Source organism: Bos taurus, chromosome 4 (genome assembly GCF_002263795.3).
Source record: "Bos taurus isolate L1 Dominette 01449 registration number 42190680 breed Hereford chromosome 4, ARS-UCD2.0, whole genome shotgun sequence".
Lineage (NCBI taxonomy): Eukaryota > Metazoa > Chordata > Mammalia > Artiodactyla > Bovidae > Bos > Bos taurus.
In genome coordinates, this window is record NC_037331.1 from 73050850 (window position 1) to 73078511 (window position 27662).

Sequence of the window (27662 nt, forward strand, 5' to 3'; positions counted from 1 at the left end):
GATCTTCATTAGTAAAAAATATTTTATAAGCACATATTAGTAGAATAAACCTCAATATTAGTAAATTGTTTTCCCCATAAATAGATTATGTAGACCTCAAATCTAGACTTGGAAATAAGCTTATTGAATTATCTAATTCATTTGCTCCCTAACCTGGTTCATCATCAAATGATATCTGTATAATTCATATTTACAATATATATTTATAGAATAACATTTATGTACCAAAGATTCCAAATCTTACAAAATTTAGTACTTAGAACTAAATGCTAATTTCAGACACATTAATTTTTTTATTTGCCTCATGGAAAAGTATATTGTATAGTTGATAAAGGATATACTATGCGATCTTTACAATAATTGTGTGACAGCATTTCATCTATTATGTAATTTTGATTTCCATAATAGTAATGGATTAGTTTAAAAGACTAAGTGCTGCATTAATCTTTGGTTTTCAATTATACTTTGCCTTGGAGGAAGAATAAATTCAATTCATGGCCTTCTAATAAGTTAGACAGCTACAAGTTATTCATCTTACATTTCTATAATTGGAAAGAAAAAAAACTGAATATCAAAAAAGGCCATATAAAGCTATATGACTTTATATTTAATTCTGCTAATATATTAAGAACTTATTGAGGACAAAATAACTCTCAGAGAAGCATTTTATATCCCATATCTTTCTGTTCTTAGATGTCTGTCATCATTTTCTGTTCTTAATTATAAGGCTCAGGAAATTAGGATCTCATACTGATATCCGAAAACGAAGATCAGATGGTTGCAGGCTTTCTGTTTTGGTATCATGGATGACAGGAGTTGGCTTTGATAATAAAGATGTCTCAGAGTGTTCATTACTGAGTTTATATGTACATAAGAGGCCATATAGAATTCCATAATGCTATTTTGTAAGTCTATGCCATAGTACTGCCTCATAATAATTTCCCATCAGTGAATAAAGATACCATCAAGTTCCTATCCATGTTACAATCTGCTTGTTGTTGAGTTTTATTTTAAAAATGAAGCTCAACTAGTCACTTCTGAGAAATTGGCTCCTATCTTTTTGCTGTTGGAATAAAAACAAAAAGTCTGTAATGCCTAGCTGGCTAGCTAAGTCACTTCAATCACGTCCGACTCTGTGCGACCCCACAAACTGCAGCCCACCAGGCTCCACCATCCCTAGGATTCTCCAGACAAGAGTACTGGAGTGGGGTGCCATTGCCTTCTCTGCTGTAATACCTACCTACCTCTTTTTTAAATTTATAAGACTAAGGTTGTATTTATCAAAGGCAAAGTAACTGATTCAACCTGTTCCACATGGTCAATTCATTGAAATGTTCAACCTAGTTAGGTGGTGCTGCAGAGACAAAAATATGGCTGAAAGCTTGACATATGTATGCATGACAAATATGTATGACAGCCTTGACATACTCAAATATCTTGAAAGAATATGATTTAGTGAAAATGTCACTTGAATACATGTCTTTCTTTCACTTGAAAAATGATAGTAAAAATAATTAATTCTAACATCTTCCTCATTTTCCTTCTGAAGCAATATTATTAGATCCATATATATCTTTTCACAACTTACTCTGTCCTCATATAAATGTACAGAAATAAAATGGAGATATTTTAAGTTTATTTTACAAAAATAGGGCTATAGCAGTTAGGTTTGCTTTCTATGTTTAGCTATTTCTCCAAGTTAATAGAAACAGTTTAAAAATCATTTAAAATAGTTGTACAATATTTCCTAAGTATAACATATTTTGATTCATGCAACCATTCTCCTAGCTACACATATTTATATTGTTTCTAGTTGTGTTTTTTCATGGCTACTATGAATAATATTTCAACATACCTTCCCAGATGGTACACTTTTCACTTTAGGGTAGATTTCTAACAGCTGAATTGCTGAGCCAGAAGATGTGTGTCCATTTAAAGGTTATTGCTGGATTGTCTCCAACAATACAAATTACATCCTAAACAGTTATTTCTGAGATTGTCCATTATGTGTATTCTTGGCATTCTAGACTGTCATTTCTAACCCTTTTTCTCATCCTTTTTTAAAAAAAATCTAATCAGGGAAAGATTCATTTATTGTTTGAACTTGAAATTATCTCTCTACACAATATCTTGAACATGCTTTCATGCTTTCTTTAACCTTATTAGATTTCCTTATCTGACTTTCATGTTCTTATGTCTGCATTTGTAACTTTCTCATCAATTATAGGCACTCTTAATGTACATAGACATAAAACATTTATTCATTGCATGTTCGGCAAATATTTTTTCCTTGTAAGTTATTTCAAAATAAGACACTCTTCCACATCGTATCTTATATCTCTACCTCTAACTCACCTGCAGCCACCCTGATTTCCTGAGTTCTCTGCAAACAACTGAACATTTGTACCCTCTAAACCCTCCACCTGAAAAGCTCTTCCACAAGACATCCACATGGTCCTCTCATTTTATTCAGAAGTGAAATAACACTGCTGTAACTCTGATTCCATGCTGAGCTTTATTTTTATTTGTAGAAGTAACATTTCTCCTTACTATGTATTACATACCTTCCATTTTGTTCATGATCTCCTCTGAGATACAGCAGTCCCAATGAGGACAGGAATGACATCGTTTTCTTTACTCCTCTGCCCACAGCATCTAAAATGGCCCTTGTTGTTCAGTCTCTCAGTCATGTCCAGCTATTTCCGACCCCATGGACTGTAGTAAGCCAGGCTTCCTAGTTGTTCACCATCTCCTGGAGCTTGCTCAAACTCATGCCCGTTGAGACGGTGATGCCATACAACAGTCTCATCCTCTGTCGTCCCCTTCTCCTCCTGCCTTCAGTCTTTCCCAGCGTCAGAGTCTTTCTAATGAGTCATTTCTTCACATCAGGTGGCCAAAGTATTGGAGCTTCAGCTTCAGCATCAGTCCTTCCAATGAATAGTCAGGATTGATCTCCTTTAGGATTGGCTGGTTTGATCTCCTTGCAGTCCAAGGGACTCTCAAGAGTCTTCTCCAACACCACAGTTGAAAAGCATCATTCCTTTGGTGCTCAGGCTTCTTTATGTTCCAACTCTCACATCCACACATGACTACTGGAAAAACCATAGCTTTGACTAGATGGACCTTTGTTGGCAAAGTAATGTCTCTGCTTTTGAATATGCTGTCTAGGTTGGTCATAGTTTTTATTCCAAGGAGCAAGCATCTTTTAGCTTCATGACTGCAGTCACCATCTGCAGTGATTTTGGAGCCCAAGAAAATAAAGTCTGCCACCGTTTCCACTGTTTCCCCATCTATTTGCCACGAAGTGATGGAAGCAGATGCATGGTCTTCATTTTTTAAAGTTGAGTTTTAAGCCAGCTTTTTCAATCTCTTCTTTCTCTTTAATCACAAAGCTCTTTAGTTCCTCTTCGATTTCTGCCATAGGAGTGTTGTCACCTGCATATCTGAAGTTCCTGATATTTCTCTCGGTAATCTTGATTCCAGCTTGTACTTTATCCAGCCTGGCATTTTGCAAGCTGTACTCTGCATGTAAGTAAAATAAGCAGGGTGACAATATACAGCCTTAACATACTCCTTTCCCAATTTGGATCTAGTCCATTGTTCTATGTCCAGTTTAACTATTGCTTCTTGACCTGCATACTTTAGATTTTATAAGTACATTTATTCATTTTAATTTTAATCTCAGTCAGTGGTGCCTATAATAGTAAAAAATATTTAGAAATCATTGAAATCTTTCAAGGAAATTGTAATAAAAATTTTTGACCTAGGATTATGTTGTGGATGTAAGTTTGGTTAAACAACTTCCTTTTCCAAAACTTGTGTACAGCAATATAGGCATCACTTAGTATTAGTTCCTAATGATCTGCCAAGGAATTATTCTTCATTTACTGTTCCAAAGTCTCCCATGAGTGAAGTTTTTGGCAATCATTATGTAGGTAAGCATATGTACCATTCTAGGGCCTATGCCACCCCCAAGGAAATTGGTGCTTCCTACCTGTTATGGGCTGAGTCATGTACTTCCTAAATCCATATGTTGAAGTTCTAACTTCCAGCATCTGAGAATGTGACCCTATTTGAAGATAAGGTTTTTGAAGAGGTGATTAAGTTAAAGTTGAGCTCTTATCCATCCTGACTTGTGTCCTTATAAGAAGAGGAAATTTGTGTACATGGAGGGACATCAGGAATGTATGTTTCCAGAAGAAATGCCATTTGAGGACATAGTGAGAAGATGACCATCTGAAAGGCAAAGAAAAAGACCTCAGGTAGGACCAGAAGTGCTTGAACTTCTAGCCTCCAGAACAATAAGAGCATGAATTTCTATTTTTAAATCACCTAGTCTCTGCCATTTTGTTACGGCTACTGTAACAGACTAATAAACTGCCACATCCTGCTCTTCCACTGGACACAAACCATATGCCTGGAGGTATACACAAGCCACATTCTCAATGGCTCTGAGTTTCTTATGGTATCTATGTCCAAAGAGGTTTAGTCCTTCCTAATTTTGTACTGCTCGTGGCACCCCACTCCAGTACTCTTGCCTGGAAAATCCCATGGATGGAGGAGCCTGGTAGGCTGCAGTCCATGCTAAGGGTCAGACACGACTGAGCGACTTCACTTTCAGTTTTCACTTTCATGCATTGGAGAAGGAAATGGCAACCCACTCCAGTGTTCTTCCCTGGAGAATCCCAGGGACAGGGGAGCCTGGTGGGCTGCCGTCTATGGGGTCGCACAGAATCGGACACGACTGAAGTGACTTAGCAGCAGCAGCTGGGGGTAACGGTAGCATCTGAGGACAGCATAGCCTCCACGGGGTCATGAATAAAAAGAAAAATGAATGGTTTGTTTAGACTCTAGTGATGTGGTCAGGGATCTATACCTACAATCTAGTTTAATGTTTTGGTTAATACATGATAAATTGAAGATATCATATAATACCTAAAGTGTTATTTCTGAGGGGAAAATGACCATTCTGAAAATAACACATTTGAATAGTGGATTGCCTCTATTTTATTATAATTGGTGATGGCTTCTATATGAAGAATACAAGGAACTGAAAACAACAAGGATAATAGAAAAGAGAAAAAAGTCATCTCTGGATGTCCTTCTCAAAGAAGCTGAGGAAACCAATCTGGCTATGGCAGCTGGCCCATCAAATACACAGAATAGAAAGGATGGGATTCGTTTATTAAGAGTCCGGTGTCAATGGAAAGAGTTCTGGTCCTCAGACAAGGCAAAGGGTAACAGAAGAGAGGCCTGGTAGTGAAAAAGACTGAAATCAGAGTGAGGAGACAGATTATGACTCTAGGTGAATTTTACAACTGTGGCATGTTTTCTGTGAGGCACAGCCAAATTGGAGGCAAGAGATGGAAAATAAGAGCTGGATGCTAAGGGACCCACCTGTAGACTGGGGTTGGGTCCCAGAAAGAAATGGGTTTTCTAGGCCAAAATCTTAAAACAGAAACCTCATCCGTTAGACCAGGTTACCACTGCTGCTGCTGCTGCTAAGTCGCTTCAGTTGTGCCTGACTCTGTGCGACCCCATAGACTGCAGCACACCAGGCTCCCCCGTCCCTGGGATTCTCCAGGCAAGAACACTGGAGTGGGTTGCCATTTCCTTCTCCAGTGCATGAAAGTGAAAAGTAAAAGGGAAGTCGCTCAGTCATGTCCGACTCTTCGCGACCCCAGGGGCTGCAGCCTACCAGGCTCCTCCATCCATGGGATTTTCCAGGCAAGAGTACTGGAGTGGGGTGCTATTGCCTTCTCCGTAGGTTACCACAGCAGGCAGCAAATAGGAGATGCTGAGACTATGTCAATATGTGACAATTTAGAAGTCATTACTTCATTCCAGACAGCAAGCTGCAGACCCGCTAAACCTAATGCAAACATGGCTTGAGGAAAAAGTGGCGACCATCTGTGGTTTCAGTGAGGAGGGTCTGGGGAAGCTGTGACACATGTATTTAATTCTGCTGTCTTCTTTTATTTAACATGAAAGGAATTGTCCACATCATATGATTTCTTTACAAAGCCCCAAATGGAGGTACAAGAGAGGGGAGTAATATCACTCCCCACTGTTGTTATGTAATGTTTCCTAATCCATCTTTCCCCTCATCCACATTGAAACGTACATAACATCAGCTACTGGGCATTTTTCTTAATTCCTGCTACAGAATTACCTGTAACACTAATCTAAAATAACACCAACTTGCATGCATATAGAATTTGTGTATTTGCTGAATGTTTTGTGTCTCTGATCTAATTTTTTTAGCATGCTGCTTTATTCTGATGTCTTAGGTTCTGCTAAATTACAGTTCAGAGCTAGATGTTTTCCAGGAAAGAAAAGAAGCAGCTGCTCTGCAGTTTGTTACACAAGGGTAGGTCTTCTCAAAGAATTAAAATTTGAGTGGCCACTCATATATTCTGGGGATTTAGGGAAGAGGAACTAGGTCCTTCAAGATCTTGTTGGAAATGTTCCTATGTTCCCAGGTGTGCCATGATCATAAAAACAGTGCAAAAATTGGCAGATTTTTTTTTTAAAGAATTTTTAAAACTTACAATTCAGATATGGCAAGTCAGAGGCAACTCTCAAAACTGCCCCATTGAATAGTATCATTTGGAGCAGCCGTGATTGAGTGAATATTCATTCTGTAGCATCAAAGGCAGTTAGCAACTTTGATTAAATTGGATATATTAGAAATATAAATATAGAAGTAAAGATTTTTTTAAAAGCTTCAGAAAATCAGGGGATTTTCTGAGAAAAGCAGAGTCATTTTGGTAAAGAAACAAATGGTTAGTGTCTGTACTAGAAAACAATATTGTGATTTAAACTAAGGGGTTTTTATTTCATTGCTTTCAAGATGTGAGGAAGAGCATCATTTTGTGGAAGGCCAAAACATCATGCCCACTTGGAGTCATAATTTAAACATTCAGAGAGAGATTAGTGAATTCATGATTCTATTTCCCATCTTATAGGCAGCAGAAAATTGGCCTTATCCCTTCCTTTAAACAGGTCTTGTCTTAGGACACAAATTTGTTGATGGCAGAATTTCTCTGACACCTTCTCTCCAGTTTCCTCTCTCTTCTCCTGGATATCTCTCTGATGTAACCAATATAGTTTCCAGTAATTTGTTTCTAGCCTTTTCCCAGGTGATCACCACTTTACTTTCAAATATGTGTATATCCTGGCAACTTTTGCCCCTTTGTCAGTTTCATAACTGTATCCTCATTACATCTTCATTTACAGTAATAGAAAGTGTACCTTGTCTGAAACATGTCCTTGAATTAACATGCTTTAAACTTTTCTTCTACATGCTTAATTCTTCTCATGACTGAATTATTTTGTAAATCTGCCTTCCACAAGGCTATATTTTGCCTTTCTGAACCCTGGTTTATCCATGACTATATCCTTAATGTCACCTCGAAAACCTCATTAGTGTGATCATTGACCATCTTTACATTTCCAAGCTGTTAGGTTCAGTCCAGCTGTGATAGATAGCCCAGTCATTAGAATTCTTGTGGAAATTTAGCTGTAAGTCCCATCTGCCTCCTTAATTTTATGGAATGCTCTTAAATTTTGATACCTTCCTTTAGAGTTATACAATCGTCTATCCCACACTCATATACCATTGACTTCACTCCTATGTATAGGGAATTTGAGCTTCTTGAACTAATCTTTCCATTCTGAGCCATCCTGCTTCCACCTGAGCTCTAATCATGAAAGCATATTGCAAATAAATGATACTTGGAAAAAAAATCTTTGACTTATAATAAAGTAGCATTATACAGTGTATTTTTAGCTACCAGCTGTGCAAGCAATAAGTAAGAGACTTTGAAGTTCTAAAAATATTTGGGATGTGTCAAGTGGGAGTTGGCAAATACCTTGGGGTGAGAAAAGCCCTAGATAAGATACATCTGGCATACATTTTTAGGATGTCCTATTTTTAGTCTGTTTTTTGATTTCTGCAGAGATCCAGGGGTGTTTCCCTAAAAAGGAAGCAAAATGACAGACTGTCTTTAATGAACAAGATAATCTCTGAAGTTTTCTCTCTCCCTTCCTTTTGTCCTTCAAATTAAAATTAAATCATAAATAATAAGAAAACTTTGGATAAAAAATGATATTATGAGTGATAACACACAGATTGTAACATTAAAATGCTTTGTTTTTTGGTTACAGCTATGAGTGTTATCATTGCCATGATTGTTTTCCTAGTTATTTTTATTGACTTGCAAACCTTTCAGCAAATTCTTTTTTTTTTTTTTTTGGTTTATATCTAGTTCATATATTTCATACAGTATATTTAATTGAATTCTTATCATAAGTAGTTCAGTGAAAGAGAATGAAATCCAAGGAAAAATAAAATTTTGTGATAACGTTTATTTTATGTTCTAGTCTAATATTACCAGTTCTCAGCATATATCCTGACTTCTATTCTCAGCTTGAATATAGCATTGCTGCTGCTGCTAAGTCGCTTCCGTCGTGTCCGACTCTGTGCCACCCCATAGATGGCAGCCCACTAGGCTCCTCGAGTCCATGGGGTCTCAAAGAGTTGGACACGACTGAATGACTGAACTGAACTGAACTAGGGTCCTGAAAAAAAGAAAAAAATATCTGATTAATTTGTGGGTTAAGTGTCTCAAATTTACACACTTACCCATAAAGTCTGCTAATTAAAGATTTTTAGCTAAAGGTGAGTGTTGATCATCAACAGATCTTTATCCAGTTTTCACATCTGTTTTCCTTTTATGCTATGGATTATGAAACCATTGCTTTCTTGTCATCTTCCTGTCAAATCTTCTACAGTTTGTAAAAAGAACATTTGATGAACAGGCTTTTCTTTAAAAATCTGCCACTTTCTCCATCTACATGAAAATTTCATTCTCTCTTTGTGATAGCTTTGGTTTGCTGTAAATATTTCCTGAGTCTATTTGTCAAGAGAGTGTATTATTTGACAAAATATAGCTCTGTTTTGGAAACAATATGTTAGAAGACTTTTACTGCAATTCCCTTATAATGGTGATTTTTAAGTATTTCCAAGATACAATAATTTTTTGACTTGTCTTTTCTCAGTGATTTAAATTTACAAATTTCAATTCACAATTATCATAAATTTATATTTAGTATATTTATGTCTCCAAAATCATTTCAACCTTCTGGTGATCAAGATTTTTTTTTTCCAACTGCAGAAATGTATTTAATTTAGATTTTTCTTTATAGAAAGTATGTTCAGGAAAATGTGTTTGGGATAATCATTGTAGCTGTGGGGTACCTGTGTAAAAATTTACAGAAATCTTAAATTTGTCATATCTGTTAATTCTCTACAGAACTTAAAATTGTCATAAAACCAAAAGGTTAGGTTTCAGTATTCACTAGAAGATAAATTGTACATATGTAATATTACTGATATTTTTTAAAGTTTCTATTTGGTCACAATGTCTCAAGTTTTAAATCACATTTTAAAATGCAATGAGAAGAGAAATTTACTTCATTGTCTGCTGGGACACAGTTGTCAGCAGTACTGACATTTGGTAAGTTTCTATAACATCTTTGAGAAGAGATGGAAAGAGTTTCTGTGTCAGATTTCATCACAAATAGCCAACTAACCTTTTGACAATGTAAAAGGCAACCTGTTTGATCCTAAGACAGAGAGAGAGAGCTGGCAAGAAAATTGTATCTTTAAAAAGTCATATTTTCTACTTGAGCAAGTATCTGAATGTAAATCTAAACTTATGTTCCAAAACAAGTCTCAGATTGCATTTGAAAAGTGCTTCAATTCATGTCTCTTGAATTATCTTTATGATTCATGTACTGAACTTTTGTTACCATTAAAGGGAATTACTAGAGATATATGTGTCTGAGTGAATTAAGACACTGTGTTTTGTGATAGTTGATTAGAAACTGAGGGAGTGTTAATGGCTTGGCATGCTGACCTTTTATGGATTGTTGAAGAGAGTATTCATTAGGAAAGGGAAAACTTTTGATGCTTCTGATATTAAAGATTCCTCAAATAAATTAAGGTTAAAATATTTTCTTCTTCCCACCACCCAAAATCAGAAAGATGGTCCTTTATCACTATACTTGTGAGATGATACTGCAAGTACTGCAAGTGCTAAAATAAAGTAGAGAGTTATCAAAGGCTTTTTTCCTATGAGAAAATGTCATTCCTGTCATCAGTAGATAATACAGTCCAGCCATCACTGGCCATTACATTGGCTTTCTTTCCTTGGTCAATAGCTTAGGAATTGAACCATAGCATTTATAATTCAGTGGTTTCTACATACCTGTCTTACTTTGTCACTGGCTCAGGGGGATTTGATGTATGAGTTTTGCCTCAGTGAGCCAGTTTTATTGATGCTCTTGTTGTAAAAGTTGCATAAATAGGACCAACTTTCCTGGGAAAGATGCTTCTTGCCATAGACTTTAAAATGTTCATAAAATTCTAATTTTAGTCTAGAAGATCTAAATTTAGACATTAAGCCCATGAAATCAAATTCATGGTTATTTCATGCACGATAATTCAGAGAAGTAAATAATTGAAAATATTATAAGAACAACAAAAAAGTTTTTTATCCACAGAGGTGAATTTGACAGAATCAAATATTCCCCAAAGTCCAAAAATAAATAGAGAAATTAAATATAATTATATGCAAAAGCCCATTCTATAATGATTCACTAGAATTCTGTGATAGAAACCATAGAGACTATGGGCTAGAGGTCTAATGCCTATTTTTAGATAAATGTTTCATCTCAAACAATGGACTAGAACCTAGATCTTTGCATTTAAAAGAGTCTGAGATTGTTCTCTGCTCTTACTGAGTAAGAAAACTACTCACTGACCTAGCCTGGTAGGCTACAGTCCATGGGATCGCAAAGAGTCAGACACGACTGAGCTACTTCACTTCACTTTCAATCACTAGACAAAAACAAGTCTCAGACTTCCTCATAATGGCATTTTCATAGTCTAGGGCACACTTCTAAACATGAATAATCTAATATTTAGATTTGGATTACTATTTAGTTAGTAAGATGTCTAAAAGAAGAAAATAAAATGAATAAGAACCAAGTGTCAAAGAGAGAGTGGTCAATAATGTTTTCAGAAATGAAAAGTCAATATGTATCTCCATATTGAAGAATCACAGTATTGAAGAACCAGGATAATCTGCAACACCACCTAAATTTAACTCCAGAATGCTAAAATGAAACAATCCTAAATCTTTGAGGGAAAGAAAAAGAGAAAAAACACAACAAATCACACCTGGTTATCTAAAAAAGAATAATGGTTGGAGTAGAAGATGAAGTCTTGTCAGCAAAACAGTGAAAAAAATACAAAGTACTGAAAGAAAAAAAAAATCAACTTAGAGTTTATACTCAAGCACATTAAGAAGCAACTCAATTTTAAAATGGGCAAAACCCCTGGATACTTCAACAAAGAAAATATAGAGAGGGCAAGTAAGCATACGAAAAATAGCTCAACATCATGTATCAGTAGAAAGGTGCAAATGAAACAGATGTCACTATACTTGGTTAGAATGGCCAAAATGCAGCACACTGACGAGACCAAATGCTGGTGAGGAAGCGGAGCAGCGGGAACTCTGATTCATTGCTTTGGGAATGCAAAATGACTTAATGTATTCTTACCATACTACCCAGCAACCATTCTCCTTGGTATTTGTCAAAATGAATTGAAAATTTAGGTCCACGTAAAAACCTGCATGCAGGTTTTTTGCCCAGACTTGAAAGCCCCCAAATATCCTTGGATAGATGAATGGTAAATAAACTGGTACATCTGGACAATACAATATTATTTAAAAGGAAATGAACTATCAAACCATAGAAACATGGAGAAAATGTCAACCTGTGTCACTAAGAAAACCAATCTGAAAAGACCATACATGCTGTATGATTTTCAACTATATAATATTCTAGAAAAAGCAAAACTATGGAGACAGGTGAAAAAGTCAATGGTTGCCAAGAATTGGGCGAGAGGTGAAGGGTGAATAGCTATAGCATAGAGAATATTTCAGTCTGTAAAATTATTCTGGATGATACCATAATGGTAGATACATGTCATTATACATTTGTCAAAACCCATAGACTATATTACACCAAGAAAGAACCCTAATGTAGACATGAACTTTGCATGATAATGATATTTTAATGTAGATTCATCAGTTGTAACAAATGTATCCCTCTGGTACAGGATGTTGATAATGAGGGAGGCTGTGAATGTGTGAGCATTCAATTCTGCTGTGAACCTGAAACAACTCTTAAAAAATCTATTAAAAGATAGAGCATATCAAGAGGCCAATAAAATAGAAAATTTGGAGGATAAGACATGAAAAAAAGACTTAAAGTTTAAGTATAAAATAGGTGACGTAATTATAGATTCAATAGTGGTTTTAAAACCATAGAAATTTCATTTGGATACAGCAAAAATTAGATGACATTTCTCATGAAAAAATAAAGAACTTTCTAGTTCCATAAGCATTAAGGAGAATAAATTGCTACATAGATATATAATACTTTTTATCACAAAAATAATATGAAAATAAAAAGCAGATTAATAGCATTATCAGAAAGAAGCAAAATACCATTTACGATAATAGATGTGGTTCAGTTCAGTCGCTCAGTCGTGTCCAACTCTTTGCGACTGCATGCAGAAATCCTAAGTAAATATTAACTACCTATAATCAACAATTTATGTAACTATCAGTACAACTGTATTTAACAACAAGATATTATGACCAAGCAGTTTGTTTTCTTTTTCTTCCCAAAAATGCCCTTGTATGATAGCACTTTCAGATATTCTACTCCCGTCCTCCCTGAAACTCTCAAATTTGACTTTCCTCTTACTAAATAATGTCATTGATTTCCCTTTATTTCTCAGAGACTTATTCCTGGTCTCCTATCATTCTCTCTAAAGATACTTTTTTCTGAATTCTTAGATACATGGACATGGAGATGATGCTTCCAATATCCTGGCTGTTCAGATACCCTTAATCTGCTCTCCTAAAGTGATTTTAACTTCTCTCCTGTTTCATCCATTCAATTCTAAGGTCCCATCCAGAGTTTTCATTATCAGTAACTTAACTCCACCACGATTTTGTTTTACGTAACTCTCTGATCTGTTTTTTTTTTTTTTTTTTCCCCTCTTCCCAACATGTTTTCTCTCTTATCAGCTATGGATAGGCTGGCAACAAAATTCAGTTTTCCTTCATCTGAGAATGTATTTATTTCCCTTTCACCTTGAAGAACATTTTTGTGGAGTAAAGAACTCTAAATCACATTAGCATGTGAAAACCCTCATGACATTTCCATGGTTTCAGCTGAGAAATCTATTGTCCTTTGAACATTTTTGTAAGTAATGGGCCATTTCTCTCTTGCTGATCCTAGGACTTTTCTGTGTTTTTAGTTTTCAAAGTTTGAATATTATGCATTTTGGTATTTGGCCTTTTTAGTTCATTCAGCTTATTGAGTCTTTGGCTGTATTATGTCTTGGACAAAACTGAAAAGTTTTAATCCATTTTTTTCAACACTTTCTCATCCCCACCCTCATTCTTATCTCCTTCTAGGATTCTGACATAAATTTAGGTCTTTTATTACATTCTCTTGTTTCTCATTTTTTACCCCCTTTCTTCTCTCTCTCTCTCTTTTTTTTTAGTATGTTTCCCTCTGTTCAAACCTCGTGATTTCTACTGTTCTACTTTCCAGTTGAGTGGATCTTTCTTCTCTGTTCATTCTGCTGTTGAACCCCTATACTGTCTTTTAAAATTTTGGTTATTGTATTTTTTAGATCTAAAATTTTTATTTAATTCTTTTTTTATATCTTCAGTTCCATTGCTGAAACTTTTAATTTTTTGCTTTACACATGCTCATAATTGCTTTTTGAGTATGTTTTGGCTTTTTTTTTTTGATGGCTGCTTTAAATTTTTGAAAATAATTCTAATATCTTTGTCATCTTAATTATGTCTTCTATAGATTACCCATTCTCATTCAGTTTGAGATCTTCCTGGTTATAGTAAAACAACTGATTTTCAAATGAACCCTAGCCATTTGGAGTATTATGTTATGAGACTCTGGATTTTATTTAAACCTCATATTTTGGCAGGTTTTCCCTGCCACCACTCTGGCAGGAATGAAAATGTCACTACCTTATTACTGCCAGGTGAGAATAGAACACAGATTCTTATATTGGCCTCCACTGAATCCTGGGACTGGGGTTCCTCATTACTGCTGGGCAGGGATGAGAGTTCTGACTCCACATTTGGCTTCCATTGACATCACTCCAGAGGAAGCATGAGAAATAAGGCACCTCTTTCCTCTTTATTGCTTTGTGAGGGATGAAAGTCCAGACTTCCCTCTGCATTGACACAGGTGGGGGATGGGGTGGGGTGGAGCCTGGCTAAAAGTCCCAACTCTCTATATGACCATTTCGGGCAATACCTTAGTGGAAAAGTCGGGGTGCCCTGTTATAGGCTGAAGAGTGTGGGAGTTTAGACTTCACCCTGCTTTTACTAGTGTCGGTATTAGTATGACCAAAGGCTTTTCCTTAGATTTGGCTGAAATAGAGCAGTTACTGTGTAAAATTTCTGTCTTGGTAATCTGCCCCTGCCCCATTTTTCTTCTTTTGCTTGAACAAACAAGTTTGTGTTGTGGCTTTATATTTGTACCCATAGTCGTTTCTGAATCACCAGCTTCCTCAGCTCCAAGTCTAGAATATATAAGGCAAAATAAACAAACAAATAACCCAGGTTACTCTTCCATATTTCCTTCCTTGAATCCTGAAGTCACTTCTCAGTGTGTTTCTTATCTCTGCTTTCAGAGTCTCCTTATGTTTATTTTATATAGAGTGTCTTAGGTGTCTACTTATAATTAACTGGAGGATGCTCTTCTGTTTTCTCAGAAGTGGAAGTCTTTATTTCCACTTCAAAAAGAAAATTGAAATAATCCAAAGAGAACCTCTAAAAACTCCCACAAAATATTTATTCATCTATGATATTTTCACTTGCACACACTTATCCCATATCCTAATTATCTGTGCTTTTCTCTAAAAAATTCTCCCCAACTCTGCATCAGATCCCTTCTAATTTTGCCTATACCAAATTACTGCTTCAACAAATCCTTATTTTTCTTTCATCATCAACATTTCACTTTCTACTTGATCTTTGATTTCCACTTCCCATTTTCTACTAGACCATTACTTTCAACCTTTTCTTGCTTCAAGTTCTGTTGTCAGATAAACCTTTTGCAGCAAGTGGATAGCTGTGAGTAGTAATCATAAGAGATTGAAGGAGAGTAGGGTAGAGTGAAGAGAGATTTTATTTGGGGATAGATATTTGCATTTTATTTTGTGTTGTTGTTGTTACTGAATTTTGCTGGGTCTTTATCTTAGCCACTGGTATATCTTTTCATCCTGGAAAAGAAGCCTAGCATAATCTAGGTACTCAGTTAAAATTTTGAATGAGTGTACGAATAAACAGAGAATTATAGGAGACAAAAGGCCAATGATATTGAGACTAAATGAAGTGCTAATATCCAGTTAAAGCATGAAGAGGTCTTTTCTAGTCTTGAGTTCTTATATGTAAGTGTATATTGGTTCTTCTTGACATTTTTCTTAAACATTTCATTTTCCTTTAAGTGTTTTTTTTCACCATCTTTTTATATTATATATGTATATCTTATTCAGTTCAGTTCAGTCGCTCAGTCGCGTCCGACTCTTTGTGACCCCATGAATCGCAGCACGCCAGGCCTCCCTGTCCATCACCAACTCCCGGAGTTCACCCAGACTCATGTCCATCGAGTCAGTGATGCCATCCAGCCATCTCATCCTCTGTCGTCCCCTTCTCCTCCTGACCCCAATCCCTCCCAGCATCAGAGTCTTTTCCAATGAGTCAACTCTATTGCACTGACTATAATAGACCTCATTTTTAGGGGCAATATTGAGATTCACTGATTTGGAGTCACATAACAACATTTAGATGCAATAAGGTTCATTGATTGTATTTTTTCCCAAAGACCAGAATGATGATTGGATGCATGAGTGTGTGGATGTGACTTGTCATACATGCTGATGCATTTTACCATTATATTTTCCAGCTGAAAATAATCATGATAGAAAATTCTCAACAATTCTAATGGAGCAAATAATAAATAGGAAAAAGCTTCTCTGTCTGTTTTCACTTAGTTTTACTAAATACTGAATATCAAAGGTAATTTATCAGGATTCATAGATTTTTTTCATAGATATTCAGAAGGGATATTTCTCTATTTTATGTAAGTGAAGTTGGAGACAATCTCTGCTAAAGCTCATTACCTGGCAGCCATCCCCTCCACTCCTCTCTGGGTTCAGAAAGTAAAGATGTATAAACTACAGGAGTGTAAATACCAGCATAGGTATTGAGAGAGAGAGAGAGAATATGACATTTTCTCCCTTCTGTGTTCTAGAGCAGTGGTCCCCAACCTTGGCACCAAGAACTGATTTCATAGAAAACAATGTTTCCACTGACCAGAGGTTGGAAGGGTGGTTTCAGGATGATTCAAGCACATTTACATTTATCGTGCACTTTATTTCTAATTTAAGGCCATGGTTAATCTGACAAGAGGTGCCAGTCCACAGCCTGGAGGTTGGGGACCCCTATTCTAGACCACGCAATCTTACACTGCAACTTCATTTTTCATGGTTTGGTTTGTTTCCATATTGATGGGACTTTTACTCATACCCAAATCAGTCAATGTTTGATGTGTTTCACTGTATGATAAGGAACAGAAAAGAAATAGGAATATTGTCCCTGCCACTAGGAATGCTGCAAGTCCTTGCTATAAAGAATTTATATTTCTGATGATTTTTTATTTGTAAGCTACTGTCTAAAATCTTCTTTTAAACAAACAAAAAAAAAGGCTTAAAGAGTCTTGGCATTAGAAGAGAACCTTAAAGGATGTTTAATTTAGCTATCATCTAGAACATGCTCTTTATGCTACATGATGTTCTTACAATTCCTTTTAGTAATTCCATGTCTCACACACTAAAGGCTCTAATAGAAGAAGGAAATATGTCTATTTGATATTGTTTAAACCAAGATTTCCCAATATTTTTTACCATATACTTTTTTATTTTCTATAGCTATTAAACTGTAGTTTAAGAAACATACCACAATGTCCTTTGTAGGTAATGTACTATATTTGGACTGTGAACAAGTACTTTCTTATGTTGAAATATTTGTCTTTGTAATTTCTGACTATGTAAGGAAGGCAATGGCACCCCACTCCAGTACTCTTGCCTGGAAAATCCCATGGATGGAGGAGCCTGGTAGGCTGCAGTCCATGGGGTCACTGAGGGTTGGACACGACTGAACGACTTCACTTTGACTTTTCACTTTCATGCATTGGAGAAGGAAATGGCAACCCACTCCAGTGTTCTTGCCTGGAGAATCCCAGGGACGGGGGAGCCTGGTGGGCTGCCATCTCTGGGATCGCACAGAGTCGGACACGACTGAAGTGACTTAGCAGCAAAGCCATAAAACAGTGAACTGAATAAATGGAAAAGTTTTGAGCTTTAATTTCTCTTTTACAGAAAACCAAAGCCCAGGTTTTCATTTGCTTTCTTGGTCTGGTTTGTTGTCGTGATAAAATTTACCCCTTCTGGGGTATGTCCATGGTTTTAGCAAATGTAAACAGTGTCACCACTGCTACAATCAAGATACAGAATATCCCCGTGACTCCAAAGAGTTTCCTTGGGCTCGTGTGTTGTCAGTTTCCCCCCTATACCCAGCCCTTGAGAAACAGGTCTAATTTCTGCCACTATGAACTTTTAGTGGCATTTTTTAGAATTTCATAGAGATTGAATCATATGATTATGTACCCCTCTGTATCTGACTTCTTTCACTTAAATGCTTTTGAGATTTATCACAATTATTCTTTGTAGCAGTGGCTTATGTCTTTTTATGACTGACTAGTAGTCTGATATGTGATGTATCGAATATTATCCATTCACCATTTGTTGGACATGTTGACTGTTTCCAGTTTGGGGCCATTGCACATGAAGCAACTATCAATATTTACCAATAAATATATGTTGAAAATGTTTCATTTTACTTGAGTAAAAATCTAGAAGAGATATTGCTGGATTTTGATAAATAAATATTTACCTTCATACAAAATACCCCAAGTGTTTCCAAAGTGGGCTGTATTATATCAGTCTGTATTATACTACAGTCTCACTAACAGCATATGAGAGCTCAAGATTGCTATACTTTCTTGCCTCACCAGAACTTGAAACTGTCATTGAAAAAAAAAAAAAGAAAGAAAGAAAACAATGTTAGCCATTCTAGTAGGTGTTTAGAGGTTTCAGAGTGCAATTTTTGTTTGAATTTTCCTAGTATATAATGATAATGACTATCTTTTTATATGTTTTTGGCACTTGTATCATTTTCATGAAGTGTTCAAATATTCTGCATATTTTTATCACATTTTTTATCTTGCAACATTGAGTCACAGATTAATTTGTTTATTCTGGACACAAGTCTTTATCATACAGATGTTTACACATACTTTGTTCTTGTCTGTTGCTGTCTTTTAGCTTTGTATGTGTCTTCAAAGGGCCAAGTTTGTGTTTTGTTTTGGTTTTAATTTTGATGAAGTCTTATTTACCAATTTTTATTTTATGTGGCATTTTTGAATCCTGGTTAACAAATCTTTAACTGAAGATCAGAGATGTTTTGTTATTTTTTTCTCTAGAATTTCATAGATTTCTATTTTACATTTTGATATATGATACCTTACTTTAAAAATTGATTTTGTATATTATATTATGTGAAACATAAATCAAGAAGGCTTAGTTCCTTTTTTAAAAAATTAATTTGTCATAAATATATGCTTTAACTATTAGATTTTAGTGGGCCTTAGAAAGCATCACTACAAACAAAGCTAGTGGAGGTGATGGAGTGCCAGTTGAGCTATTCCAAATCCTGAAAGATGATGCTGTGAAAGTGCTGCACTCAATATGCCAGCAAATGTGGAAAACTCAGCAGTTGCCACAGGACTGGAAAAGGTCAGTTTTCATTCCAATCCCAAAGAAAGGCAATGCCAAAGAATGCTCAAACTACCACACAATTGCACTCGTCTCACACGTTAGTAAAGTAATGCTCAAAATTCTCCAAGCCAGGCTTCAGCAATATGTGTACCGTGAACTTCCTGATGTTCAAGCTGGTTTTAGAAAAGGCAGAGGAACCAGAGATCAAATTGCCAACATCCGCTGGATCATGGAAAAAGCAAGAGAGTTCCAGAAAAACATCTACTTCTGCTTTATTGACTGTGCCAAAGCCTTTGACTGTGTGGATCACAATAAACTGTGGAAAATTCTGAAAGAGATGGGAATACCAGACCACCTGACCTGCCTCTTGAGAAATTTGTATGCAGGTCAGGAAGCAACAGTTAGAACTGGACATGGAACAACAGACTGGTTCCAAATAGGAAAAGGAGTTCATCAGGGCTGTATATTGTCACCCTGTTTATTTAACTTCTATGCAGAGTACATCATGAGAAACGCTGGACTGGAAGAAACACAAGCTGGAATCAAGATTGCCGGGAGAAATACCAATAACCTCAGATATACAGATGACACCACCTTTATGGCAGAAAGTGAAGAGGAACTCAAAAGCCTCTTGATGAAAATGAAAGAGGAGAGTGAAAGAGTTGGCTTAAAGCTCAACATTCAGAAAATGGAAATCACGGCATCCGGTCCCATCACTTCATGGGAAATAGATGGGAAAACAGTGGAAACAATGTCAGACTTTATTTTTCTGGGCTCCAAAATCACTACAGATGGTGACTGCAGCCATGAAATTAAAAGATGCTTACTCCTTGGAAGGAAAGTTATGACCAACCTAGACAGCATATTCAAAAGCAGAGACATTACTTTGCCAACAAAGGTTCGTATAATCAAGGCTATGGTTTTTCCTGTGGTCATGTATGGATGTGAGAGTTGGACTGTGAACAAGGCTGAGCGCCAAACAATTGATGCCTTTGAACTGTGGTGTTGGAGAAGACACTTGAGAGTCCCTTGGACTGCAAGGAGATCCGATCAGTCCATTCTGAAGGAGATCAGCCCTGGGATTTCTTTGGAAGGAATGATAGTAAAGCTGAAACTCCAGTACTTTGGCCACCTCATGCGAAGAGCTGACTCATTGGAATAGAGTCTGATGCTGGGAGGGATTGGGGCCAAGAGGAGAAGGGGACGACAGAGGATGAGATGGCTGGATGGCATCACTGACTTGATGGACGTGAGTCTCAGTGAACTCTGGGAGTTGGTGATGGACAGGGAGGCCTGGCGTGCTGCGATTCATGGGGTCGCAAAGAGTCGGACACTACTGAGTGACTGATCTGATCCACAACATGTATACGAATATCACACTGGTATTAGGTACTGTAAGCCATCCAAAGTTGTTCTTTTTCAAATGCGTTTGGTTGTTGTAGTCCATGTTGTCTCAGCTGTGGAATTATTGGCATTTTGCACCAGATAATTCTTGGTTATACAGGATGTCATGGTCATCATAGGATGTTTAGCAGCATTTCTGGCTCCTGTCTTACAGCGTACAGCTAAATATCACCTGTTCTTTTTCAGTCACTCAGTCATGTCCAACACTTTGTGACCCCATGTATTGCAGCATGCCAGACTTCCCTGTCCTTCACGTCTCCCGGAGTTTGCTCAAACTCACATCCATTGAGTTGGTGATGCCATCCAACCATTGTATCCTCTGTTGCTCCCTTCTCCTCCTGCCCTCAATCTTTCCCAGCATCAGGGTCTTTTCCATGAGTTGGTTCTTTGCATCAGGTGGCCAAATATCGGAGCTTCAGCTTTAGCATCAGTCCTTCCAATGAATATTCAGGGTTGATTTCCTTTAGGATTGACTGGTTTGATTTCCTTGAAGTCCAATGGACTCTAAAGAGTCTTCTCCAGCACCACAGTTTGAAAGCACCAATTTTTAGACTCTCAGCCTTCTTTATGGTCCAACTCTCACATCCGTACATGACTCCTGGAGAAACTACAGCTTTGACTATATGGACTATGTCAGAAAAATTATATCTCTGTTTTTTTAATATGCTGTCTATGTTTGTCATAGCTTTTCTTCCTAATAGCATGTGTCTTTTAATTTCATGGCTGTAGTCACCATCCACAGTGATTTTGTCTGCTTAATCCTTATCTGTAATGTGTTTCTTCCATCAAATGATTTTTGAAGAGAAATTTTGAAAAATAAGCCATTCAATAAAATAAATAATCAGAGTTTCTTTTAAATAACAAAACTTAAAATTTTTTCTATCCAACAATTTATTATTTTACTTTGTATCGGGAGTCTAAATAGCAATCACATAACCTTGAGTCTATGGAAACACAGGTAGGATTCTTTATCTCTTCCCAATGGCTGACATGTAGACTAAAGCTTTACTCTATAGAACATTTAGCACTCAGTGCCCTCTCCTTCCATTTGTAAATCTCTGTGCTATTGTTAAGTTGTTGTACACCAACAGAAGTTTAGTCAAAGTAGCAAGAGAATTATGTTACATGTGCATTAAAAAAACACACATTTTTTTCTCTTTGTGTTTTTGCAGGTTTTAAGAAATTTCTAGTTATATTTGAAACCTTATATTTGTTATAATGGTCAAATTAGATTACGTGTATGAAATCATATTTTGAGCTATATGATGAGAGAGAAATCTTAGTAATATAGTTTATAGATTCAACACTTTTTGGATTGGCAGTACATTAGGGATGAAGAAAATTTCTGTAGAACCTTAAAAGCCTTGAGAAAAAAGGAAAGAAAGCTATGTTTTACTGCTTTGATTTTATTCTAGTTATTATTACATAAAATATGTATTTATTATTACATAAAATACTTTGGAAAAAAATAGCAAGCAATTAGGAAAATGTTGCTCTTGTGAGATTCAGTGTAATCTTTTAAATGTCATCCAACCAATGTACATAGTGCCTAAGGAATGTTTATACTTTGTAGGAATTTTTGCAGGTTATTTTCAATAAGAAATATGTGAAGAACTCCAATATGACAAAAAGATTTCAGTGGGTCTGAAGTGCCTAACACCACCTATAGGAAGGATGATGTTTCTTTCCTGCATAAGGAAGTCTTTGCTTCCTTCCTCTGTCTTTTGCAAATATTTTTGAATAGAAAATTGCAGGAACAACTTAGTTATACACTCATCATATTTCATTATTTAGTATTACGATGGAGCCTATGGTCAACAATCATGATAATTTTGATTTGAACAAGAAAATGACTTTGAATCCTACCCATTACATACTGATTCAAAGGGCAATAGATTTTGTAAGCACACACACAGATACACCATCTATATGTGTATATTAATACTTATTATGTATAGTGTCTACTGTTATCTTTTGTCATCAATTCTGTCATGATATACTTAATGCCTTTTATGATAGTCTCTTTGAAAATTATTGAAAATTTTTAAATACACTTACTTCTGTGACAAATTGCTTTTGCATTCAAAGAATTCAGGATACCTTTTATATCACAAAAGGTTTCTTAGGAAATATAGAACTATATATACCTAGACACAAGAGATTGGCATTTGAAGATAGGCTAAATGACCATCAAGCACTCACCAACTGAACTGAATGCAAACATTTTAAAAAAATACCAATTAATGCAAATGTAGGCAAGTCCTTCACATTTTAACATATTTCTGAATATCTTCTAAAAGACAAGTTAAAAAGAAAAAAAAAATAAAAACAAACGAATCTTCAAGTTTGAACTATATAAACACTAAAAAAAAATGTGGATTCCTTAGCCAAGGGTAAATTTCTCTTTATTTATATCTGTACCCATCTGGCCGTGGGTGGTATCTCATTCCTGGAAATTCCTATCTTGAAAAGCAAATGCTTAGGGGAATATTCATTTAGCCATGAACAGTGGTGTCTCCAGCTCTGAAATGTCATTTTGAAAAGTCCCTGATGAAAGAGAGAGAAATGTGGCTGTGCTTTGGCAGACTCTGTAATGCTCAGTTCTCAGATTAATGGATTTTGTCAGGTACTGATGGCTTTGTTGACCATGCTGTATACTGTGATGTGCCTGATGTGACTGGGCTTATGCCATATCCGTACTGATGGAATTACTGTCATTAGTATCATTAATATGCATACATTCTCCTTGATCTCTGGATCTGTTTGGAATTTTCAGAGGAGCTGACTGTTGGTAAGGCTTCAAACTGATGAACATGCTTGTTTTAATTTTTAAAGCAAGAGCAATGTATTATTAACAGGCTTGGGAGTGAGTTGGACATTAAAATGATGTGGTTTAGAACAAAATGCGTTTGTTTTTGTATGTGCACTTTTGGTTTGTGATATTATCTCATTTGTTACTATCTCTGCTTATGTTTTAGTATTTTGATGTCACTGATTATATTATAGTGGCATGTCCAGGCTTTTATGAGTCCATTAATAAACCAGGTTAAAGAAGGAAAAAGCCTTCCTCTACTGATTGATTTTTGAATATCTTTTATTCTTATTTACTAAAAGTAAAATATTGTCATATTAGGCAACTTGAAAAACAGTGGAGTAAGAAAGCCCAAACAAAATGATGTACAACCCTTATTCCCACAGATGTTTTTTGTATTCTGGATCTGCTTGTCTTCCCCAGCTTAGGGAACTCTGTGCAAACAAAGTTGGGTCTCTAAGCATGAGGCCTTGAACTCTCTCCTAGGTTGGTGTTGAACCATGTCCTCACACACTGAGTCAACAAAAGAGTGACAGACTGGAGATGATATCTCTGAGCACAGGCAATGAGAGGTATCCTGTTAAACTATGGAGTAAGTTGTGTTGGTACGCTGTGCCTGGATCTCAGTTCTTGGAGCTGTCCTCTTGCTTGTGCATGCTTCTGATACCCCTGGCAACAGATGTCTCCTGTCCCTTGGCCCCCTATTCCAAGCCTTCCCACTACTACATGTGAACTCTATTGGTGTCAGGATTGAGTCACATGTCCAATCTCCCAGGCTTAGAACTTCTTCCCTGGTTTTCCCTCATTCTTCTCTTGGACCTTAGATGACCTATAAAGCACTACTTGGTTTGGCTTGGGGCTTCCACTCCAAACTGATCTGCTGTCATCTTCCCTTTTGTTCAATGAGAACTAGTTTTATATTCTTCTGTTTGTGTTTGTTTGTTTGTTTCCCCTTATAACACATCAAGATCATTTCCTACTCAGGGCTCTGTACTATGTTAACACATCTGGAATGTTCATATCCTTGATCTTTACTGGTTGCTAGCCTAGATGTAACCTCTCAGATAAGTCTTCCTTGACTGCCTTGTCCAAGTAACTCTTTAGTAAGAAAACCCTTCCTTTTCTTGATTCCATTTTTATTTTTTTAAATTGAAGAATAGTTGATTTACAATGTTGTGTTAGTTTCAGGTATTCAGTGAATCATATATATATATATATTCTTTTTCAGATTCTTTTCTTTTATAGGTAATTACAAGATACTGAATATAGTTGCCAGTGCTATATAGTAGGTCCTTACTGTTATTTATTTTCTGTATAGTAGTGTGTATCTGTTAATTTCAAACTCCTAATTTATTTCTCCCTACCCCTATCTCCTCTAGAATTAGAGTTACTATATGAACCAGCATATCCACTGCTAGGCATATATCCAGAAAATGTGAAAATCCTAATTCTAAAAGATATATGCATCCCAATGTCCGTGTGTGTATGTTAGTCGCTTAGTTGTGTCTGACTCTTTGCAACCCCATGGACTGTAGCCTGCCAGGCTGCTCTATCCATGGGATTCTCCAGGCAAGAATACTGGAGCGAGTTGCCATTTCCTTCTCTATCAGTGTTCATAGAGCACTATTTTCAATAGCCAAGAAATAGAAGAAACCTAAATGTTCGTCAACAGATGAGTGGATAAAGAACATATAGTACACATATACAGTGGAATATTAGTCATGGAAAAGAATGAAATAATTCCATTTGCAATAACATGGATGGACCTTAGAGATTATCATATTAAGTGAAGATAAAGACAAATATTATATGATATCACTTACATGTGGAATCTAAAAAAATGATACAAATAAACTTATTTACAAAAGAGAAATTTACTCGCAGACATAGAAAGCAAACTTATGGATCCCATTTTTTAATAGCATACATTGCCTAAAATTGCTTGGTGTTACTGAATTCATTGTCTGTCTTGATTCTTGCCCACTGCCCTCTGCTCACTCTTACACTACCATTTAAGCTCCATGTGAATAGGAGCTTGTTTCACTCACCTCTATGTTTCCCTTGTTTATGTTAGTCTTGCAACTCATGGGGTCACACAGAGCTGGACACGACTGAGAGACTGAACTGAACTGAACTGAACGGAGCACAGAGAACGTATCTGAATGATACTTTCAGAAAGTATCAGAAATGCTAAATGGATGCTGGTTATTAGAGCTTGGTTATCCCAAAGGATGAATGTGATTATTGAATAAGTTCCAGATCATGGAATCTTGAGAGTCTTTTTACACTCTTTTGGGACAGTGGAGGGCTCATCTGCAAAAAAAAAAAAGGCTCTCCACTTTCCCCAGAGAAAATGAGAAATAATTTTCATTCCTTCCTAATGTAAATATGTGCATACTACAGTATAGCTTTAATGACTTATTATATTTTATCATATGGATATAACACATTTTAAATCACCAGTCCCTTAGTTTTGGTCATCTGGTTTTATTCCTTCTATCTTTTCTGTATTGTCAGTGTCATCTCCATGGATATCTTTGTACATATGTCTTCTGTACACTTTTTATCATTTCCTTCAGCTACATTCATTGAAATCAAATTGCTGTATTAAAATGGATTCCTCTCTTTGAATACTTCCCATACTATTATATGATAGCCTATCTCTTAACATACTAATATTTGAGACACTTATAAAAAAATAGATCTTTTCAGAAAAGTTTAGAATTCTTGAATCCACTTGTGAGCTTCCTAGTTTTAATTTCAATTTAACTGCATTATTAAAGTGAATAAAGATTGATTTTTTTTCCCCCAGAAGAGCCAGAGAAAAGTAATTTGTCTGTCTCACTCTATAGCCAGTGCAACCAAAGTAGGAATGTGACTGGCTTCAATTTGTCACTCCTTTTTTGCTCTTATTTACTACATTACTCTTTAAATAAATGAAGTTCAGAAGAAACTAGGCTCAAGATATACCAAAAAAAGCAATAGTATCCATATTGCTCACAGTGTTAATAAATAGAATCCTTTAAGCCTACTTACAGAGATGTGACTCTTTTCTCAAAAGTTAAACTTTATGTTTTCTCTCAAAAGGATGGCAATTCCTTGATATAAGACTGTAAGAATGCTTTCCAATGCAAGAGGGTTTTTTCCCCCCAACTTGGCATGAGCAAAGAAATACAATGCACTCGCTGCCCTGTGAAAAACACCAATTATATTATGTTCCAAAAATGTCTCAATTAAAAAGAAAGGAAGGCATAATATTTGTCATTTGTGGTCATATTCTTAATATACAACTTCCCTGGTGGCTCAGACGGTAAAGCGTCTGCCTACAATGCGGGAGACCTGGGTTTGATCCCTGTGTTGGGAAGATTCCCCAGAGAAGGAAATGGCAACCCATTTGAGTACTCTTCCCTGGAAAATCCCACGGACAGAGGATTCTGGTAGGCTACAGTTTATGGGGTTGCAAAGAGTCAGACACGACTGAGCGACTTCACTTTCACTTTTTCACTTTTTCTTAACATACATTCTAGCAATCACACTCAGGTATTTACACAATTGACTTGAAAACTTCTGTCCACACAGAAACCTACACAAATATTAATAGCAGTTTTATTTATAATTGTCAAAACATGGAAACAAAACAAGATATCCTTAAATAGATGAATGGATAAACAAATTGTGTTGTGTGCATAAAATGAAATACTAGTGATATAAAGAAATGTTCTATCAAGCCACCAAAAGGCATGGAGGAACTGAAAGCATATTACTATAGTAAAAGAAGCCTATGTGAAAAGGCTGTATATTGTATAATACAAACTATATGACATTCTGAGGCAAACCTATAGAGACAGTAGGAACATTGGGTTCCACAACCACAGACAGTGGTTGCCAGGGACATAGAGGGAGAGAGAGAAGGATGAATAGAGACTTTTAGTTCAGTGAAACTATATTATAGATACTCTAATATTGATACTTGACATTATATATTTGGGAAAATGCACAGAACTGTACAACATAAAGATCAAGCCTTAATATGAACTGTGGACTTTAGTTATAATAAGTGATTGACACTGACTTGTTAATTGTTACAAATGTACCACTAAAGCAATATGTTCATAAAAGGGGAAACTGTATGCTGGGAAATAGTGATATATGGAAACATTTAGTGCTACCTTCTCTATTTTTCTATAAATCTAAACTGTTCTAAAAATGATGTCTATTAATTTTAAGAAAGAATGAAAAGTGGCTTTTTCCTTCTATGTTTATCTCCAGTATGGTTTAGTGACTGGTTATACCTAATCTTTTTTTTTTTTTTTTTGGATAGAACCATTTAATCAATTTGATACTACAAACCCTCTGACATAGGCTTTTTTAACTAGGTGATTGTACCAGACAACCTGACCTGCCTCTTGAGAAACCTATATGCAT

The 27662-nt window shown here is 36.1% G+C and overlaps 1 protein-coding gene across 1 annotated transcript in view; it reads left to right on the top strand.

Annotated features, from left to right (window-relative positions):
• Nucleotides 1-27662, top strand: part of ZNF804B (zinc finger protein 804B) — a 567979-nt gene that overhangs the window by 191703 nt on the left and 348614 nt on the right.